Genomic DNA, 11,542 nt, shown 5'->3' with positions numbered 1-11,542 from the left:
TAATGTTGAGCATATTTTCATGTGCTTATTTGCCATCTGTATATCTGCTTTGAACTATCCAAATCCTTTGTCATTTTAAAAATTAGGTTGTTTTCTTATTTGTTGAGTTTTGAGAATTCTTTGTATATTCTAGATATAGTTCCTTTATCACCTATATATTTTTTTAAGATTTTATTTATTAATTTGACAGAGAGAGAGAGACAGCTAGAGAGGGAACACAAGCAGGGGGAGTGGGAGAGGGAGAAGCAGACTCTCCACTGAGCAGGAAGCCCGATGCGGGGCTCGATCCCAGGACCCTGGGATAATGACCTGAGCCGAAGGCAGATGCTTAATGACTGAGCCACCCAGGTGCCCCTCACCTCTATTTTCTCCCAATCTGTGACTTTTCATTCTTTCCACAGTGTCTTTTGAAGAGCAGTTTTTCTTTTTGATGAAATCCGGTTTATCCATTTGTTCTATGGATTTTTGCTTTCGGTGTTCCTATCTAAGAAATCTTTGCCTAGCACAAAGTCAGAGGTTTTCTCTCATGCTTTCTTTTAGAAGTTTCGTAGTTTAAAAACAAAGTTTTATAGTTTTAGGTCTTACATGTAGATCTGTGATCCATGGGATCCGTGTCATCATTTTGTATTCTTTTTTAATATTTTATTTATTTATTTGACAGAGAACATGAGCAGGAGGAATGGCAGCCTGAGGGAGAAAGAAAAGCAGGGTCCCCGCTGAGCAGAGAGCTGGACATGGGGCTCGATCCCAGGACCCTGGGAGCATGACCTGAGCCAAGGCAGACACTCAGCCAACTGAGACACCCAGGCGCCCCCATTCTCTATTCTTTTTTTTATTTATGATGCATAGTATGGATCCAGGTTCATTCTTTTTGCATATGAATATCCAGTTTTTCCAGCACCATTTGTTGAAAAGGCTATGTTTTCTCCACTTCCTGCCATTGTGTCTTTGTCAGGACCACTTGACCATATGTGTGTGGGTTTATTTATGGACTGTCCCATTGATCTCTTGGGCCTTCTTTATGTCAATATCATGCTGTTTTAATTACTACCAGTGTATGATGATTTTTGAATTCAGGTGGTTAGTGTTAGTCCTCCAGTTTTGTTCTTTTTCAGGGTTCTTTGGTATTCTATTCTAGATCCTTTGTGTTTCCAGAACATGAATTGTATTTATTTATTTATTTTTTCCACATGAATTTTGGAATCAGTTTGTCATTTTCTCAAAAAAAAAAAACAAAAAAAAAACGACTCTGGTAATCTTTTGTAGTTTTTAGTGTGTAAGTCTTTCTATCTTTTATGTTATTACCTGTGGTTATTTTTTATTTTTCAATACAGTTTCAATTTTTTAATTAATAATTAAAATTAATTTTTAATTCTTAAATTTTAATTTTTGTCTATTGCTAATATGTAGAAATACAGTTGATTTTTGTATAATGATTCTGTATCCTCCAAACTTGATGAGTTCATTTATTAGTTCTAGTAACTTTTTAAAAAAATTCTGTCAGATTTTCTACATAACCAAAGGTTATCAAACTTTTAACTACTGATTTACTGATTTGTTAAGGTGGAGGTAAAGATCATCAATTTGAGACTTTTCTTCTTTTTTAATATATACATTCAGTGCTGTAAATGTTCATATGAGTGCTACTATAGCAGGATTTCAGAAATTCTAATATGTGTATTCAATTCAGAATACTTTCTAATTTCTTTTGTCATTACTTCTTTGACCCGGGGGTTATTTAAAGATTTTATTTATGTGTGTGTGTGAGAGAGAGAAAGAAAGAGAGGGAGCATGAGCTGGAGGGGAAGCAGCCTCCCCTCTGAGCAGGGAGCCAAATGTAGGGCTTGATCCTAATAATGTGAAGAGTGAGTCCTCAAAACCCTAGGCCCCCCACCCTTGGACCCAATGAGGGCAGAACCCCATGGTCTCTCTCTCCCTGACCTCAGTGTGTGGCCCTTGGATGTGCCGTATACCCTCCAGGACCTGTGAGTAATGAACCCTGTTTTTTCAAAGTTCCCTGATGGTTGTTGCTGAGGTGATATCTGCATTTTGACAAGAACCACAAGGCCTGGGGCACCTGGGTGGCTCAGATGGTTAAGGTCATGATCTCCAGGTCCTGGGATGGAGCCCCACATCAGCCTCCCAGCTCAGTGGGGAGCTGCTTCTTCTCCCTCTCCCTCTGCCTCTCCCCCTGCTTGTACTCTCTCTCAAATGAATAAATAAAATCTTAAAAGACACACACACACACACACACACACACACACACACACACACACACACACCCAAAGGCCTGGGTCAGCCACAATATGGGCTCTGACTGGGGAAATGTATACGTGGGGGGGGGGGGCACCACAAGCATTCAGGGCCCAGGTGAGTGTCCCAGGCATTTCCAGCCAAAGCCATCAGGATGAATAGGCTGAGACACAAAACACACCCCCACCAAATATTTCAATTTTAGAATGAAAGTAGATTCATGCTTCTATTTGAAGAGACACGGAGACAAAAGCAGAGTGAAGAATGGGAACTTAAATGTGCAACTCCCCTAAATGTGTGACAGGTGCAAGACTCTTCCCTTGTCCCCTAATAGTACTGTATATTCAAGCAACCTTGAAATGAAAAGTCCTCCTGACATATGCCACCGGCAGCATTCCACTCTGGTGAGAGAAACACAGGTCTTACCCGGTGAATGCTGTTAGAATAATGTGAAATTTCAGGCAGGTAAGAATAAAATTAGATTCCTACCCTGCACCACAACACTCAACATTTCAAATGAATAACAAAGTTAACACAAGCCATGAAAGAATAAGGAAGATGTACTTAAGAGTTTGAGGGGTCTAGGTCTTTCCGAGCAAAATATAAAATCGGGGGAAAGTCTGGCAGGTTTTGTGCATAAAAATTTAAATCTCCTGTAAGCCAAAAGCCATCATAAACAAAGTTAAAATAGAAACAAAGGAAAGAAACGTGTATGCTAAAGGATGCACATCAATGACGCACGCATCCCTGACACATCAGGAGAAATGACTAATGATTCAACAGAACGGGGGCAAACAATATGGAAGTGCAATTTACAGGAAAAATACAAATAACCACTAAACATACGAAAATATGCACAATTTTAATACTCAGGTGCACATAAATGGGCAAAAATTAAGATTCACACTATTTCATGGAAGGATATGAGCTTACAGGTGCTCTTATACCTAGCTGTTGGGACTGAATTGATTAACAGCTTTTTGGGAACACAATTTATCAGCATCTACCAGAATTTAAAATGTGTGTTCCCCCTAACCTAACAATTTTACACCTCAGAGTCTCTTACAGGTATGTAATGTGCACAAAGGTACAATGTTCTTGGCCCTGTTGCTTAATCTCTCTGAGACTAATCCTTTATTGGTAAAATGTTTATTATAATGGTGTGTACCCCATTTGGTTATTTTTAAATGAGGTAAATTAGCCCATGGCCTGGTACAAAATAAATTTCAACAAATGTTATATACTGATACTATTACCATCATTACCATTTAATTATCATAGTTATGTTTGTGTACTTATAAATTATAAACAAGATGTACATCAATGGAGAAATACATGATGAAAGAGCATGTACATATATGTACATACAACTCTCTAAAAGGTGCAAGCAAAATTATATAAAATATGTACAGGTTATTTGCTTTTATTTAAGTCTGTGTGTGTGCATGTGTGTGTGCAAAGGGGAAGAGTGAATGTGTTTTATAAAGGTCTAAAAAGACACCAAGCTGTTATTAAGGCCTGAAGTATTGAAACAAAGGGAAAAAGTGAAGATAAACTTATACTTTACCCCACGTCATTCTGTAGTGATTGAAATTTGACATTTCTGAACAGCCAATATAAACTGGCGTGGTCTCTCCAAGACTAGTGAACTCGACTCATCTAAAACCATAACAACCGGACTATAGGACTTCAATTGTAACCAATTTGATCATCTAGTTTCTCAGATTAGAAATGACAGAAGATAACCTATAATCTAGATTTTGCACACCATTTAGGATGGTGAAGATTTACATCTAATTTTTCTAAATGGGTTCTTAAGATGAGCTTAAGTTTTTTTGGAAAATCATCTTATTGCTAACAATGGCAGATTAATGAGGCATTTCAGAATAAAATTATTTCATCATATTCTGATTAAGGAATTCATTTGAGAAACCTATAAAACTCTTACATTCTTAAGTTAATGCCATACATACAAATTATTAATAATATGCTGACATAATGGAATTCTCTAAAAGGATCTCCTGTTGTAAAGATAGTGGTCCCATGCCCTCACCCCGGGGACTCCTGTCAGTGGATCAAAGTCTCCCTCCTCCTTCCCAGGAGGCACTGTCAGGGTGATCTCACCAGAGCTTCTGCCTTATTTTAAATACTCACTATCAAAAGACATGCCCATCAGGATACCACATATATCCTAAAAGAGATCAATTTTTAGGTAGCTCCTTTCCACCATTCTATTAAAAATGAAACTATGCCCTTCTGTTTCCAACTCAAGAAAATTCGTTAAACATAAGTCATCTTTCGAATCGGTAAAAAAAGAAAAATATATAGGAAAAAAAAATTTTTAAGATTTTATTTATTTATTTGAGAGAGTGAGTGAGAAAGAGAGAGAGAGAGCACAAGCCAGGTAGGGGCAGAGGGAGAGAGAGAAGCAGACTCCCCACTGAGCAGGGAGCCCCACACAGGGCTCGGTCCCAGGACCCCAGGATCATGACCTGAGCCAAAGGCAGACGCTTAACCTACTGAGCCACCCAGGTGCCCCTGGAAAAGAAAATTTTACCAAAACAATTCTCTGTGATATTAAATTCTACCCAAGAAACAAGCGGGTTTGGTACGACTGCAACTTCACCTGACACAATACCATTGTCACAAAACCATTAAAAGGAAAACTGTCATTCGCACCAACATTATTTAAATTTGCCAGACTCTGCTACAGTTCAGATGCTCTCTCATTTGCAACTCAGAGTACCTCTTACCCTCTTTACAGGGGAGCACTCTGAAGCTTAAGAAAATGAGGTACTTTTCCCCAAATTTAGCAGAGGTCTTCCTCCCATCCCCCGTTCCTCGCCTTTCCACACGTCACCATTCCACCACTGACTGGGGCTGGTGAGAGAGGAGGTTAAAATACCTGTCATCAGAATCTAATAACAATATCCTAAGGTACTGTCATAATTTTTTATTTTGTATGTGTCAAGAAATAAATCCATGTACTCTTTTTACCCCTGCAGACATATTTACAGCGTTAAGTTAATCCACTTCGTTCACTACCAGAGCGGTATTGCTGCTAAAACAACTCAGCCTTCATTCCACAAAACTTGAAAATAAATGTGGTAGTGGTTTCTTTCCTTCTTTTAGTGTTTACTCAACAAAAAATCTATTTCAAAGGAAGGAAACACAATGAGTGTTTACAGTGCATATATGCCTCTAAGGTTAATTCACAGAAAATATTTTTTTTTTTAAAGATTTTATTTATTTATTCGACAGAGAGAGAGACAGCACAAGCAGAGTGGCAGGCAGAGGGAGAGGGAGAAGCAGGCTCTCCGCCAAGCAGGGAGCCCGATATGGGGCTCGATCCCGGGACCCTGGGATCATGACCTGAGCCGAAGGCAGATGCTTAACCGACTGAGCCACCCAGACGCCCCTCACAGAAAATATTTTTAACATACTTTTTCAAAAACTACGTGAATGAATTTACATAAAACAGATAACTCCACAGCATAACAAATTAGGAATTTTCCAGAACCAAATATGCTTCATGACTATGAACACAGGCCACCTGTAAAATAACCAACATTCTCACAAAATAATTTTTAAGTCTTTTGCGATCTACAATCATACCTAACTTTTGATACCTATCACATTGTTAGTTCCTACTACTGACTACAGACAGTAGCACATCTTTTCCCCCAAAAAAATCCCGAAATTCTGAACTTTCTGAAATTTTAATTATCATTAAAAGATGTAATACACTTTTAATGCTACAAAGTCTGTTGCTATATAAATTATGTTGCTTTTGGAATTGAAACAAAAAAGTAACACCAGATTTTGGTGAAAATGTTTATGCACCCAAGTTACAAACAAAGTTATGTCTTTGAAAAAGAATATCTGATGCTCAAAAATCTACATTCTCCCAGCTGAAAACCATTCAAAAGTCATTTTTTTTTCTTTTTGAGTACACTTACTGTAAATTAATCTTTCCACTTCCTCAGTTCTTAAGATTAATTTCTGTTGCAAGGGTTCTAATGAAGTTCAGTTAAAGTTTAACTCATTAAAAACCAGGTTCTGAACATTTTAATTTAGACACAAACCTATTTTAGTCAACTGATTGAATTACAAATCATTCAGGCAAATTATGATTACTTTCTGTCATGCATATTTCTCAAAAATAGGAAATATACATTTTCCACAATCTTGAATATATTCCTTTGTGTGTACGTGAGACTAGTTCTCTCCAATTAACAATACCACTAAACTGAAATCTTTTAACCTAGTTTCTAACTATAATGGTGTCCATATATCTCCTGTCATTAAATTCATCACAACAAAAACACCTGCTACTCTGGATGTTACCACCATTACCCGTCATGTTCTATATGTACTACGTCAGTGCATAGACAGGGCAATTGTATGGTGATAAAATAATATATGCTTAAAAAAACACGGAATAATATATGCTTATAAAAACACTTGTTCAGACTATGTGAGTTCAAGTTTTTCATTTGTATAAACTTCCAACTATGGTGTTCATTTTGATTAGAGACAATACAGAATGACACAGGAATGTTGTTTTCAGTGATATGAAGTACACTGATAGGGCATTTGTAAGAAGTCCTCTCCCTCCACCCGCTGATACCTACTGTACTGTTCCTCCAAGGTGATTCAATAACTAAATTGTCTGCACCAGACTTGCCTCACATCTTGCTAAAAATGCAGACTTCTCGGCCCCACGGCTGCTGATGTGCCCTCTCGGGGGCAGGGGGATGTCTGGGATCTCAGCTGACTCTTCTAAAAGCTATGCTCTGAAAACCATTTTTCTGCTGTCCCTATCCTCAAAGTAAAACCACAAAGCATTAAGTGGATTTAAGGATAATTTTTAATTTTCAAACTGTACAAACTGCGTTTTAGAATATAGGGATAAGGCACTACCATAAATCAAGAAATAAAACTGAATTTTACAGCAATCTCAATCTTGTGTTATTTAGCATTTCAGTATAGCAGAATAACATGGTAAGAGTGTAGAACAGAATGCTGTGTTTAAGAAATTTTAAGCAAAACCAAAGTACATTAATTACAGAGATTTATAGTCTAGGGGCATAAAAGTCAATATAAAGGTGATTTAGTAATACACCTGGAAATTGCATGTGTAAAAAGAGTTTAGTACTTTTTAAGCACTTAAAAAGATACCAATCTTCATGTATCAGAGGACAAGCATATTAATCAGGTAAAAAAAAAAATCCCAGTGCCTGATTTCAAAGACCAACTCCAAAGAACTAGACCAACAGGCCTTCTATTACTAAAATGCCTGCGTGTTACCCTGTCACCAAAATATTAAAAAAAAACAGAAACCCTAACACATCCAAGTTAATATCACCGGTAAATGGAACAAATCAAAAATCCTGCCGGAGAGTGCCTAAATGAAATCTGATCATGAGGAAACATCAAACAAATCTACATTGAGAGACTTTCTATAAAGGAACTCCCCTCTACTGTTGGAAATGTCGAAGTCATGAAGCATGAAGGAAAATCAGGGAGCCACTCTAGACTGGAACTGTAACATCTGAACCAGGACTGCGTCTGGTCTGGGAACATGGATGTGGTTTGTTCCCAACACCCTGCTGAGGAGGTTTGTGTGAGGTCCAGAGTCTAGAGAAAGGTACTGTATCAACATGAGTTTCCTGATTTGGGTCATTGTACTGTGGCTGTGTACGAGGATGTCCTTGTTCTTGTTCTTAGGAAATATATAGTGGAGCCATCACAAGTGAATGGTTTCAACTTACTCTCAAATGGCTCACAAAATACAGAGAGAGAGAGAGAGAGAGGGAGCGACAGAGAGGGAGAGACAGAGAAGGAATACTACATCAAATGGGGCAAAGTGTTAGGAATGGGGAATTCAAGGGAAGACTAGCATTCTTGCAACTTTCCCATTAAGTTCAAAATTATTTCAAAACAAAAAATGCTAAAAATATTTTTTAAAGCTGTCAATAGGAACACTAAAAAAAATCTAAAAATTTTAGAGTATGTTTTTAAGCTTCATATCTAGAGGAACTACTTAAGTCTACTTAAGTTGTTTTGTAAATCTAGACTAAAAACATGAACAAACTGAATTTTCAACTCCATTCAATGCCTTCACACTAGAAATTACAAAACTGTTATTTTTTTCTTCTATCGGTTACATGCCTATTCCAGATCACTATATAAGTTAATGGAAAATACTTCTCTACGTTTTACACATTCATTTGAAAAACATTTCAAATGCTGGTTTCTATAGCTATTTTTTCTTACAGTTATTTCCTTCCTTTCCTTGTGCCTTAATGATTTATTTTATCAGTTTCACATCTGTAATTGATTTTGAGTCTATCTGAAAAGTTTTAAACCAGAATGTTATTTAGTGGCACTGATACACTTGTATACACATGAGTAACAAAAAAAATCCTGCCACATCAGATTACCAGTCCATGACATTTTATAATTACTTTGCAATGTGAGTTCCTAGCCAATGCAACCTAACAATTGTGTCAGTGGTCTTGCTGTGTAGGGTGGAAAGAGGTATGATAAGAAAAAGATGCCAATTCCCTTCAACGGTCCTCGGCACACAGTTGGCACAAAATAAATACTTGGGGGGGGGCAGGTTATTGTAGGATTCCATATCACTTGCCATGTCTCATCAGGAACCACAAGACAGGGGCATACCCAATAGATGCCTACAAATCCAAAGATGAGACAATAATGCTCCTGAGAATCTAGAGGTCAAGCAATAAAAGCTTTTGGTGAAAATGACTTTATTTTGGCATACTTCTAAAAAATTAAGTTATAAACCATTCCTTGCTGCTGTGGACTCTAGGCCGCCGGGGTCAGTGAAGGATCTCAAGGTGGCTACACAAAAACTTGCTCTAAAAACCATTGACTGGGTAGCTTTTGGGGAGATCATACCCCGAAACCAGAAGGCCATTGCTAACTCCCTGAAATCCTGGAATGAGACACTTACCTCCAGGTTGGCTACTCTCCCTGAGAAACCACCTGCTATTGACTGGGCTTACTACAAGGCCAATGTGGCGAAGTCTGGTTTGGTAGATGACTTTGAGAAATTTAATGCCCTGAAGGTTCCTGTGCCAGAGGATAAATGTACTGTTCAGGTGGATACTGAAGAAAAAGAAGATGTGAAAAGTTGTGCTGAGTTTTTGTCTCTCTCAAAGGCCAGGATTGAGGAATATGAAAAAGAGCTGGAGAAGATGAGGAACATAATTCCATTTGATCAGATGACCATTGAGGACCTGAATGAAGTCTTCCCAGAAACCAGATTAGACAAGAAGAAGTATCCCTATTGGCCTCACAAGCCAATTGACAATTTATAAACTTGAGTTGGGGAGAAAGCTCTGGCCCTCGTATTGTAAATGCTGGACATTAAAAATAATGATACGGAAAAAAAAATTAAGTTATAACAGGGTTGTTGTTGTACTAGTATCAAGTTAAGGCTATGAAAAATGAAAGAAAAAAAAAGACTTGCACTCACTGTACTTATTGTATATCAATCTTTTTAAAGCTACAAAAAACAACCAGAATTTTGTGGAATGTCACCAAATATAATTGAAAGTTGCTAGTATCACAATTTCTTGATATATGTTTTTCAAATGCCAAGGTCTACAGGATTGAATGGAAGTTCTCTTTGATTCATGTTCTGGGGTTTGCCTACTGAAAAAGGAGAGTTAGGGTGACTTCAGGAGAATTCCAAAAGATGCAGGCACAGAAAACAAGTGCAAAGGAATTTCAAATACTTTCTCTTTCAAATCAAACTCTCATTTAAGCACTTTGTTTTTTACCCAAGGGACAGTTTAGAATTAGTTGAATATCAAAGATAACTGAAGATAAACTAAATCTAAAGTTTAGGGATACTATGCTAACAAAGGTCACTAAATAATAGTTTGATGCATTTTCATTTTTATTAAAGTTAATCACAATTCCTACTTCAGGATATTCCACAACTAAAGGAGAAAAAGAGTTATTACAGCTACTTGAAGGGAGTACAGGCTAAATGAACACAAGTTTTAAGAACAGCATTTAAAATATTTTTCATAAGACAGGCATCTGACAGGATCAAGATGTACGTGAACTTCTTATGCTATGGCACCAAAGGGAAAAACTCCCCGGAAATTTCTTCCATATAAAAATTCAAGATAAAAACGGATCAAGCAGTGTAAAAGCAGAATGAACATTTGCATTTTGAGAATTAGTAACCTCATACATAAGAGTACACAGTGCTCGTTAAAACATTCAGCTGCAGAGAAATATTAAAATGCAATAAAGGAAATAGCACCTTTTTAAAAATCATGTTATCTAAAATGAAAGTTTGCAAAACTATTCTGAACTGCAAATCTCCACATGGAGAAAACTGAGAAGGTGGTACCACAAAACAAAACAGTTTGGAAAAGTGTAATGTTACATGTTGATTGCAAGCCCAAAGAGTACAGAACACTGAAAGCCAAAATTCCACCTCCATATCTGTAGTAGGCAAAAAAAAAAAAAAAAAAAATCCTTTTCTTTTAAAGTCACATATCTAATATTCTTCTAAACTGGGTCAGTACGCAGCATACCTTAATGTAAGGGGAAAAATAATTAAAGGGCCTACTTAAGAATTAAAGCAGTATTGAAGGATCTTCAGTCTATCTACTAAACACATGGACAGGAGGTTTATTTTAAGACTTCTTGCTTGAAATTCAATGGAATTCAGAATAAAATGAGTCTGTTAGGTCATACCCCAAAACTTTTCATTACCTAAGTCCCACAAGGGGATTATCAAAACATGATTTTTATTAGATGATTCCAGGTATAGAGAAGCCTTTCTCAGCCAGAGTTCTGACTATAACGTTATGATCAGACCCAAAGTTATTCTTTTTTCACAAGGGAGGCAAAGTATACACTTACATTCTTTCTAATCCCTTAAAATCCTTACAGTTGAAAAGGTTGTCCTTGAAGGTTAATTCAAATAAAAACAAATTTGCTTAGCGGTACATGTAATTTTAACAGCCTAATCATATATGCAAAGAATATCTTCCAATTGTGATATCTACTTGAATATTTTTGTTACATAGCTACTTTATCAAAAGTCCTATCAAAGAAAATTATGTCTATGCTTTCCAAAATGATTATTAATCAAAAATGCTGCCTTATAACTTTTAAGAAATAGATCTTGGGTTCAGGAAATACCAATACATTATTAACATGTTATTATAATTCTGCATTTACTTTCATTTATAAATACCACATAAATACCACTGGCAAGTATCATAATGTTAAA

The 11,542-nt window shown here is 36.8% G+C and overlaps 1 pseudogene; it reads left to right on the top strand.

Annotated features, from left to right (window-relative positions):
* Nucleotides 1-9,023: 9,023 nt before the first annotated feature.
* On the top strand, nt 9,024-9,849 carry LOC112839134 (ATP synthase peripheral stalk subunit d, mitochondrial pseudogene; annotated as a pseudogene).
* The last annotated feature ends 1,693 nt before the right edge of the window (nt 9,850-11,542 follow it).

This window comes from Callorhinus ursinus, unplaced genomic scaffold, assembly GCF_003265705.2.
Source record: "Callorhinus ursinus isolate GAN/ISIS: 27379988/994484 unplaced genomic scaffold, GSC_fseal_2.0 scaffold63, whole genome shotgun sequence".
NCBI lineage: Eukaryota > Metazoa > Chordata > Mammalia > Carnivora > Otariidae > Callorhinus > Callorhinus ursinus.
Note: the sequence above shows the minus strand (reverse complement) of the source record. Positions and strands in the feature narration are given on the sequence as shown.